Below are 11,844 nucleotides of genomic sequence, written 5' to 3'. Positions count from 1 at the left end.
GTCTGGCTAATTTGCCTAGGTATCGGTATGTAAAGTAAGCAGAAAGAGGGATCAAAACTAAGTCGGTCTATTCAAACTTAAAATTAGAATCAATCTTTTTATGGTCTTAACTTACAGGTTTAATAACAAGATTTTTTACAAAAGTAAAAGACATAAAGAAGTTGAAACCAACAGAGCGAGAGTTTGAGGTTTTAACTGGACAGTGTAAGTTAGTCATTAAATCTATCTCAGGGCGAGAGCAAGTTTTAGAATTAATTAAATTCTGACCTTTTTCCAAAAAGTATTTTTAAAGATTGAATGTGAGGACGAGAGTTAAGCATTTAGATTTAATTGTATAACCTAAGTCAACAGAGCGAAAGTTTGAGATAAGGGTGTTTAAAACGGTCAGTATTTTCTTAAAAAGAGTTTCTGCAACTTTATTGTTTTCAAAATATGATTTTTGACTTAATTATAAGTGACAGCAACATTAACATAAGATCATGGTTTCTTCAACAGAGCGAGAGTTTGAGATAAAACCTTTAACCAATAAAGTTAGTCGAAACGATTTATTTTAAAACCGAGAGACCGACAAGGAATTGATTCCCTAGTTTTGACGAACTACATACCGATATCCGTTTTATTGATATTTAATCTAGATATTAGTTTAGCTCTTAGCTCCCTTCCCCAAACAATCAAACATTTTCACCTTAGATTTACGTAGTAACCTTAGATAACGGTACATCGATTCATAAGTCCCTGTGGGATCGATATCTTTTAAAACTACGCGATAGAACTGTGCACTTGCAGTTTGTATCCCATTCTCGACTCACACAGTCGAGCGATCAAGTTTTTGGCGCCGTTGCCGGGGACTTTTATTCAATCGATATCGTAACTCTTCCGTTACGCTGTAGAGACTAAGGTTTCTTTTTCCTTCTATTCTTTCTTTCGTTGATTTGTATGCCACGCACTCGCTCTCAAGGCGAACCGCTCTATTTACGAATCAACGATATCGAACTATATCTCCGAGTCTTACGACGAATTCGGGAATATCGTGCTGAAAACAATCTCCCTCCTATAAACCTTCCTGATATCAAAAACATTTTTCCTTCTTTAACCGAGATGGCAGAACCAGCTCGTGCTCTTAGAGATTACGCCGCTCCATCGCAAGATGAACCGCATTCAAGTATTGCTCCGCCCGCAATCGAAGCTAACAACTTTGAACTTAAACCTTCACTGTTGCAGGCTGTGCAACAGAACCAATTCTCTGGAAATCTTACCGAAGATCCAAACCTTCATTTATCCGTATTTGTTCAATATGCTGATACTGTTAAAGCTAATGGTGTCACTTCAGAGGCAATTCGACTTCGTCTTTTTCCTTTCTCATTAAGAGATAGCGCTAGAAGATGGCTTCAATCTCTTCCTTCCAACTCAGTCACCACATGGAACGAGTTGAAGAAAGTTTTTCTTGCCCGATATTTTCCGCCAAGCAAAACAGCTATGTTAAGAGCCCAGATAAACGGATTTAAACAGAAAGACAACGAGTCTCTTTTCGAAGCATGGGAAAGATACAAAGACATGATGAGACTTTGCCCACACCATGGTTTGGAAGACTGGTTAGTAATTCACACATTTTATAATGGTCTCTTATACAATACAAGGTTGACAATAGACGCCGCTGCAGGTGGTGCACTAATGAACAAACCTTATGCTGATGCTTACCAGCTTATCGAGAGCATGGCCCAAAACCACTATCAGTGGGGAACCGAACGAACAACAGTGGAAAAACCTCAACCGAAAACTGGCATGTACGAGATAAGTAACCTTGATCACGTCAATGCAAAAGTGGATGCTTTGGTCCAGAAAATTGAAAGTTTAAACGTATCACCACCAACCGCCGTGGTTGCTATAACTCAGAATTGCGAGGTCTGTGGAATCCAAGGCCACACTCCTGCGGAATGTCAACTCTTGACTGGAATCCAAACAGAGCAAGTAAACTATGCTCAAGGAAGCCCCTATTCGAATACCTATAACCCAAATTGGAAGAATCATCCAAACTTTTCATATAAGAGTAATAATGCTTTATACGCACCTGGACAGTCTCCGAATCAAACCCCATCTATACCTCCGGGATATCAGAAACCAAATCCTAACAATAATACCCCTAGAAAATCCAACTTGGAAATCATGATGGAAAACTTTATAGCTTCCCAACAACAAACCAATAAAGATTTCTTAAACCAGAACATACACACTGGCGAACAACTTAAACAACTAGCAAGCAAAGTAGATGCCTTGGCTACCCATAACAAAATGTTAGAAACCCAAATATCTCAAGTAGCTCAACAACAAGCACCTACTGCTGCACCAACTGGTACATTCCCTGGACAGCCCCAACCTAATCCGAGAAGCCAAGCTCATGCAATTATATTAAGAAGTGGAACGGAAGTGGAAGGACCGTCTGATCCAAGGATAGAAAACCAAAACCCTAAGAAATCTACTGAGGAAAGTGAACCTAAGGAAAAGGAAGAGAGTAATAAGGAAACCCTAGAAAAGAAGGAACCTTATGTACCTCCACCACCTTACAAACCACCTATACCTTACCCTCAAAGGCTTGTTAAAACCAAAGATGTAGGCCAATTCAGAAAATTTGTTGATCTCCTTAAGCAATTAAACGTTACAATTCCATTTACCGAAGCTATTACGCAGATGCCCTCATATGCTAAATTCTTAAAAGAAATTCTTTCTAATAAAAGGAAACTTGAGGATAGTGAAACCGTTACACTCCCTGCCGAATGTAGCGCTATAATCCAAAACATGCCCCCTAAACTCAAGGATCCAGGTAGCTTCTCTATACCCTGTCACATAGGAAAATTTGTCATCGACAAAGCCTTATGCGATTTAGGAGCCGGAATTAGCGTTATGCCTTTATCCATATGTAAGAGACTGGAAATGGGAGAATTAAGACCGACCAAGATGTCTGTACAACTAGCAGATCGTTCCATCAAATATCCTGTAGGAATCCTTGAAAACGTTCCCGTACGCATAGGTCAGTTTTACATTCCCACTGACTTCACAATTATGGACATTAGAGAAGATGATACTACACCTATTATACTAGGAAGACCATTCTTAGCAACTGCCGGTGCAATCATAGACGTAAAACGAGGAAGACTCACCTTCGAAGTAGGTGAAGAGAAAATTGAATTCATTCTTTCCAAATTCTTGAAAGCACCTGCAATAGAAGATACATGTTACTTCATGGATATCATCGATGAATGCATAAAAGAAGCAGAGTCAGGAGAAGACAAATCATCAGACTATCTTTTAGAAGACAAATCTAAACAATGCTTAGCAATAACACCAGATCCTACGCAGTGTCTTAACAAACCAACCCCTGATTTGAAAACACTTCCCAAAAATCTGAGATATGAATTCCTAGACTTAGAACTTGAACGACCTGTGATAGTCAATGCAGATCTAGGAAGACTCGAAACAGAAAAACTCCTACATATCTTAAGAAAATATCCAACCGCACTAGGATACCACATAACCGATCTTAAAGGAATAAGCCCTTCTATTTGTATGCATCGCATCATGTTAGAAGAAGACGGTAAAACCTCTAGGGAACACCAGAGAAGACTAAATCCGATCCTAAGTGAGGTAGTGAAAAAAGAAATAACCAAGTTATTAGAAGCAGGTATTATATATCCTATATCTGATAGCAAATGGGTCAGTCCTGTACACGTTGTACCAAAGAAAGGAGGCATAACCGTTATTGAAAACGAAAAAGGAGAAACTATAACTAAACGAATCGAATCGGGATGGAGAATGTGCATTGATTATAGGAAACTAAACAAAGCAACCCGAAAAGATCATTTCCCTTTACCATTCATTGACCAAATGTTAGAACGATTAGCTAAACATTCACATTTCTGTTATTTAGACGGTTATTCAGGCTTCTTTCAAATACCAATTCACCCTGATGACCAAGAAAAGACAACATTCACATGCCCTTTTGGTACCTTCGCGTATAGACGAATGCCGTTTGGTCTGTGTAATGCCCCTGCAACTTTTCAAAGATGCATGATGGCAATTTTCGCCGACTTTCTCGAAAACATCATGGAAGTATTCATGGATGACTTTTCTGTGTACGGACAAAGTTTCGAAGAATGCCTTGAAAACCTGGAAAGAGTTCTTGAACGATGTGTAAAAGTAAACTTAGTACTTAATTGGGAAAAGTGCCACTTTATGGTACAAGAAGGAATTGTTTTAGGACACATCATCTCGAACAGAGGAATTGAAGTAGACAAAGCCAAAATAGAGGTAATCGAAAATCTTCAACCCCCAAGAACCGTGAGAGAAGTACGAAGCTTTTTAGGACACGCCGGTTTCTCCCGACGATTCATCAAAGACTTCTCTAAGATAACTAAACCCTTAACCGGACTATTAATGAAAGATGCTGAATTCATATTCGACGATAACTGTTTAAAAGCATTTCAAACTCTTAAACAAGCATTGATCTCCGCACCCATTATGCAGACACCAGACTGGAATGAACCATTCGAAATAATGTGCGATGCCAGTGATTATGCTATAGGTGCTGTTTTAGGACAAAGAAAGGATAAAAAGCTCCATGTTATATATTACGCTAGCAGAACCCTGGATGAAGCACAGATGAATTATGCCACAACCGAGAAAGAACTCCTAGCAGTAGTATTTGCGCTAGATAAATTTCGTTCTTATTTGGTAGGAGCCAAAATAATAGTTTACACTGATCATGCTGCTATCAGGTACCTTCTAACAAAAAAGGATGCTAAACCTAGACTCCTAAGATGGATCTTGTTACTACAAGAATTCGACTTAGAAATCAAGGACAAGAAAGGAACTGAGAACGTAGTAGCAGACCACCTCTCTAGACTTGAGAACCTTGAACCAGAAAGAACATCCATTAATGATGATTTCTCGTATGACAAACTCATAGCTACTTTGGAAGAGAACAACTCCGACATGCAAGTAGAAACCACCTTAGCTATATCTGTCATACCATGGTACGCTGATCTAGTAAATTATTTAGCTGCCGGAATAGTTCCACCTACTTTATCTTACCAGCAGAAGAAAAGATTCTTCCATGACATAAAACACTATTACTGGGATGATCCCTTACTTTTCAAAAGAGGTCCCGATGGTATTTTCCGTCGATGTGTACCCGAAGAAGAGGTAGAAAATATAATCCAACACTGTCACTCCGCGCCTTATGGTGGACACACAAGTACATCCAAGACCTGCTCTAAAATCCTACAAGCTGGCTTTTATTGGCCAACTATATGGAAGGACGTACATGCGGCTATTAAGGAGTGTGACAGATGTCAACGCACGGGAAACATATCTAGACGTGACGAGATGCCACAAAATGGTATTTTGGAAGTAGAGATTTTTGATGTGTGGGGAATAGACTTCATGGGACCGTTTCCATCCTCTTTCGGTAACAAGTACATACTCGTGGCGGTTGACTACGTATCAAAGTGGATCGAAGCTATAGCTTCTCCAACTAATGACACCCGAGTAGTAACTAGACTCTTTAAAAATATAATTTTTCCGAGATTTGGCATCCCAAGGATAGTAGTCAGTGATGGTGGATCGCACTTTATATCCAAGGTACTCGAAAAACTACTACTTAAATATGGAGTGAGACATAGGATAGCAACACCTTACCACCCTCAAACCAGTGGACAAGTGGAAGTATCTAATAGAGAAATCAAGCAAATACTAGAAAAAACGGTCGCCACTTCAAGGAAAGATTGGTCATTGAAATTACCAGAAGCTTTATGGGCATACCGAACTGCTTATAAAACTCCCATAGGGACGACCCCATTTAAGCTCATTTATGGAAAATCCTGTCACCTCCCGGTAGAATTAGAACACAAAGCCTATTGGGCTATTAGAAATTTAAATTTGAATTATAAAGCCGCCGGTGAAAAGAGAATCCTTGACATAAACGAATTAGAGGAACTCAGAAGAGACGCCTATGAAAATGCCAAAATCTATAAAGAAAGAACAAAACAATGGCATGATAAGCGTATATCAAGGAAAATCTTCAAGCAAGGCGACGCAGTACTCTTATTTAACTCCAGACTAAAATTATTCCCGGGAAAACTACGATCCAGATGGTCAGGACCTTTCCATATCACTAAAATCTTTCCCAGTGGAGCGGTAGAAATTAAAGGACAATCTACAGAACCGTTCACCGTAAACGGGCAACGTCTGAAACATTATCACTATGCGGAAACCAACGAGGATTCGCAAATTCTACACTTAGACGAAACGCCCCCAGGACTCATAGACAATATTTAACAGTTTCTCTGTCGAGCTTGCGACATTTAAACAAAGCGCTTAGTGGGAGACAACCCACAAATTAATTTGTTATTTTATTATTTTATTATTATTATCATTTCTCTATTTTTCTCTTAATTATTCTTTTAATTTCTATTTAGTATTCATTATTGATTTATTCAAAAAGAAAAAAATATATCTATATATATTAATAATAATTCTATTCTTCTTTCGGCATTTGGCCAAATCCTGACTTAAACTCATGTTTTCTTTTCTCTAGTTAACACTAACCAGATGGGACATTTTGACCGTATGGGTATCAAGTTCAGAGGAATGGCTCAGAAACGAAGGTTTGAAGAACTAGCCACTAGAGAGATGCTACCTAGTTTATATGCTGATGATTGGGCTATGACTGCCCTTGGACTGAGACAGAGTGTCCTGTTTTTGCTGAATCAGATAGGATGGGAGACCTCCCCTATTCTGAGACCTTTCACCACCTACCGGAGACTCACATTAGAATTCCTTAGTTCATTAATCTATCTACCTAGCCATGGAAAAGGAATTACCAGAGGTTTTATCCAGTTCAGAATGTTCAATATGGAGTACCAATTTAATACTAGAGACTTCACCAACCTTTTGGGTTTTCCTACCTCCTTTGATACATTCACTATAAGCCAGGAAGAACTTCTTGAATATAGAGAGCTTGAACACTTTTGGGGTAAGCTGACTGGAAATGATGAGCCCGAAGAACATGAGTTTCTCTCTGGAAACATACATAACCCGACTTTTCGCTATTTCCATAAGATCCTGACCCACACTTTATTTGGGAAAAAGCCAAATAGTACTTCAGTTTCACGTGATGAACTCTTCATCATATTTTGTGCTTCCCAGAACCGTCCAGTAAACGGTGCTACTTTTATGTTAGCTAATTTGGACCACCTTATCCAGGATGAGAGAGCACCCATTAGAATAGGCGGCCTGATAACTATGATAGGTAATGCTATTGGACTACGTCAGCCTATGCTTGACCTGAACCCTTTTTGTGGCATTACCACTATGAGTATACCTTTCCTCTTCAACACTATGTTTATAGCAAACATAGGGTCTGATGAGTTTGAGCTCGTTATTGATAACCAGGTTCTCTGCCTATTCACCCTGCCCGATCTTAGGACTAGTGTTCATAACCAAAGGAACTGGCTCTATAACCTGAATGAAACCCCAACTCCTGCTGGATCCACTGAATCCATCCAGGATTATGAGATTTGTGATGACTATGAGCATTATGTTGACCATATCTCTCTTGCTGAATCTGACCCTCAGACTCCATCCGGCTACCATGATATTGATCCTCCTCCTCAGCCTGTCCTGACCGAAGAATCAGCCATGCCTGATCTCCGACATCATATGCCAGGAACAGATATTAAAACCGTCATTGAAGCCTTGATGTCAGAACAAAACGCCCTCAGGGAAGATTTCCACAGCTTGAGACTTGCAGTCCTAGAACACATGAGCAGCACGGCAAGTCAGTTACGTATGTTACGGCATCATGTTAACTCTTTTGATCCTCCGGCCAGAGATCCGAAGATAGATGGAATTTAGTTATTTTTCTTTCTAAGTTATTTAGTTTTAGGCTAGATTTTTTCATTAATGTTATTTGAATTCATGTTTATTTCTATTTCATTTTATTATTTGCCCTTCCTGTAATACATTATGATCAATTTTTATTTGAATCTGTTTAGTTAATTTATTTTGCAATGCCTATTATGCTCTACTGTTATTACTTATTATTATTATTATACAAAGCAATTAAGCATGCATACTAAATTAAGCTACAGACTAAAACGTTCATAAGCAGAATAAAATATTAAATTACGCTACCAAGTGATTCTGTGAAGCGCTACTAAGCCTTTCCAAAAAGGAAGTGTGACGAGCGTCACACCACCCATGACGGGCGGCACACTTAGTGCCTGTTACGAGCGTCACAGCCTTGTGACGAGCGTAACGCTTCTCAGACATGTGAACGTTAGGGACCGTTGGAGACGAACGTTACACCCCCACCTTTTTACATTCCCCATTCATTTTTCATTTACCACAATTAATTACTTTTCAACCACTCTTTCTTTTCACCTCCCACATTTCACCTATAAATACCCTCCAAACTTCCTTCTTTCACCACAAACAACTCTCTCATATCAAATATACAATTCTTTTCTCTTCCAAATCACTCATTCAAAAATTCATCACAATGGCGGGAAATCAAAACTTCGGAAATATCATCTTCCGATCCGGAGATGACAACTATCAGCAAGAGCAATTCGAGCGCTTCCAACAGCGAGGCGTCGCTCCCACCAGGTACCCCGATTTAACTTGTTTACAACAATTGGGCTTACACCAAGGTATCGAGTGGATGCTCCGTAGAGCCGATTTAACCTTCCTTTGCACCCATAACCAACCCACCTATCCTTCCCTAACCTTAGAATTCCTAAGTTCTTACGACTACACCACTCCCGCCGGTGAAGGTGAATTTCTAACCGGTACAGCAACCTTCCGTATGTTTAACACCGAGTACTCTCTAACCCAACGCCAATTGAGTGCCATGCTGCAATTTCCCACAGAAGGTCTGCTCCATGCCAGAATTCCCCCAACCTCAAACTGGAACACAGTTCTAGTTTTCGACCTATTTAAGAAAATTTCCGGTATCAATACCTACAACTGGGAAGAACTCCTTCTCTCCCACATCCATAACCCCACCATCCGCTATTTTCTCCGTATCCTGCAAAACACACTCTTTGGAAGACCAAACAACAGTAAGGTCAACTCAAAAGAACTCTTTTTCCTCCAGTGCGTTTTCGAATCGGATACTACGGTAAACGCCGCCTCCTTTCTCCTTCATCATATCCGCACCTTATGTGCTAGAGGCCGGCAACCATTCATAATTGGTGGATTAATAACCTCCATAGCACTTGGCCTGAACCTAGGGGATAAACTCCAAACTTTAGAATCCCTACCACCCCTGTCTATGGATATCAGCTATTGTCGCTCCAGCCGCCTGATCAAAAACAGAGTAGGCGGAGGCTATTATCTGATGGTGAACAACCAAGCTGTCCCAAGTGTTGTGCTACCCAATACCACCCTAACCGATGTCACAAACCCGAACCGCCACCTCTACGATCTTAGCGCTCCTGAAACCACCGACCCTTCACAAACAAACCAGCAAACAGATGAGTTTGAAGAAATGGAACAAGGTGATCATCCGCCAACACAACCGTCAGTCCCGCTCAACCCTTCCAGTAATGCAGCCGGCCCATCCTCCCAACGTCGTCGACGACGAAGGCTTGCGACCAACGATGACATTATGGATGCTATCGATGGAATGCAGGCACAGAATACAGAGATGATGCAGATGATGCGTCAAATGCAACAGCAACAGGATGCTCGGAATGCCATAACCGACCAGCGGTTTACTGAGTTGTTTAGCAGATTCGACAGCTTAGACATGCGTCAAAGATCACCAGGACCAAGAACCAGAGGTGGAAGGCAGCCTTAGTTGTATTTTTCTTTTTCCTTTCCATTTTGTATTACTTTCCCTTCAAACATCGAGGACAATGTTTAGTTCAAGTATGGGGGGGAAATTATTCTTTCCATTCTCATCTTTGTTTCAAGTTTGTACTCTCCCTTTTCATTGTTATTTCCTTATAAAAACAAAATATTTTTTTTTTAAGTTAAGTCCTGAATGTGAAAGTTTCTATTATCTATTTCCCTCAACTTTCTTGAGCCATAACAAAAATTTTAACACACCCAATAAGTATAAAGGTCGCCTACTTTATAAAATTTGAGTGAAATCAAAACAAAATCATTACCATAACAACGCTCTGAGAACCTCAATATGTTAGATCAGGATAAGTACCTATCATACCGATTCCTTGAACTTTTAGTTCTATGGCAACCCCAAGTAGTTTATACAGAAGTCAGCACCATCTTAATAGCAAACTACGTGGAGAGCCGATGAATATAAGTGAATGATCCCCAAAGTAACCTAAGAAAATTAAACTAGGTGATCCTTACCAGATCATTTAACCTAAAGGTTGCAGATCATGCAAAAGCACAATACGAAAGATCCATTATGAATTGGTTCAGTAGGAATCTGGTACTGAACTTGGTAGGGCGGACTACGGTTCGATCCCCCGCAATTTGCAATGGACTGAATAATGAAGTTATCCGACTTATGTACCAGAACTTCTAGCTAAAAGCGGATCATAGTCACTAACCGGTTACTCCACTATGTGCGCGAAAGGATAAAGGGCTTAATGTGATTTCGCTAGAATGAAAACGGGCAAAATAAGACTAAAGGAACCAGGATAGCTATCATAGGGTACTTGAACCGATCGGCATAAGGTAGGGTTATCTAAGTTGTAACGGTAGTTGTTGATGTCAAGATTAAACTCAAGTCCTCCTAAACAAAAATCCATTGGCAACCTAGTACGAATTGATGTGTGCTTTAAAATTTCATCCGGCTAAAACTTTTAACAAGTTCTATACTGAATTTTGCTTGAGGACAAGCAAAGATTTAAGTATGGGGGAGTTTGATAACACGAAATTATATCGCTTTTTAAGACTTAATTCAATTAAATTATTTTATCATTTACGCTAATTTATCCCATTTTATCAGATATTATGCAGTATCTCTTTTCTATTTATATCAGGTACCCATTTTGAAGCAAAAGTGAAAAAGGGAAGAAAAGGAGGGGTAAAAAGCAACAAAAAGGAGAGAAAAGGAACCAAAGGCCAAAGCCCAGCCCAAAGCGCACAAGTCACCAATGCTGTGCCTGTGACGGACGTCACAGGACGCGTGACGAGCGTCACGCGAAGCAGCCTTGTGACGGACGTCACACATGGTGTGACGAACGTCACACCAGTCCTCTATATTTTTGGCGCAAGGAACTCAACTGACCACGTTGAAGCCCACTTCCACTCACGCTTAACCCTCGGAAGCCTACTACCATGCACGCGGAAACCCTTGAAAAGTGGTTACACCAGCAGCTTATAAATAGCAGCAAATTGGGAACTTCCAGACACACAGTTTTTGCACGCTCAGTCTTGCGGAAGCTCTGCCAAATTTATTTTTTGACGCCTTTGCCTATTTTTCTTCCTTTCCAGCATCGTTCACTTTATTTATTTTATTTTGCAAGCTTTGTTTTCTTTTTCCCTTGCAATTTATTTTCCCCGTTCTTAGCTTTTAGATATTTTTCGCGTAGTAGTTTCTACACCGGAAGCTACTGGGCAACTTTATACCGGATTTAACCTTACGTTATTTTCGAGTTTTTTTATTTCCTTGATTTAATTTACTGTTTAATTGAAGAATCGAAGAACAAATCCTACCGGCTTGTGGTGGAGTGTTCAAGACCATTGTATTACGCATTCAGGTTCTTTAATTGTTATTTAATTTTTATGCTTTATTCTACTGTTTATTTACATTGCATGCCTGGAATGAGTCTGTTTATGCATGATATAGATTCTTATTTATTTAGCATGTCT

The 11,844-nt window shown here is 39.8% G+C and overlaps 1 pseudogene; it reads right to left on the bottom strand.

Annotated features, from left to right (window-relative positions):
* Positions 1–1,483: 1,483 nt before the first annotated feature.
* Positions 1,484–1,583, bottom strand: LOC127099057 (uncharacterized; annotated as a pseudogene).
* Positions 1,584–11,844: the final 10,261 nt, after the last annotated feature.

Source organism: Lathyrus oleraceus, chromosome 6 (assembly GCF_024323335.1).
Source record: "Lathyrus oleraceus cultivar Zhongwan6 chromosome 6, CAAS_Psat_ZW6_1.0, whole genome shotgun sequence".
Classification (NCBI taxonomy): Eukaryota; Viridiplantae; Streptophyta; class Magnoliopsida; order Fabales; family Fabaceae; genus Lathyrus; species Lathyrus oleraceus.
This window is presented reverse-complemented; position numbering and strand designations above follow the sequence as displayed.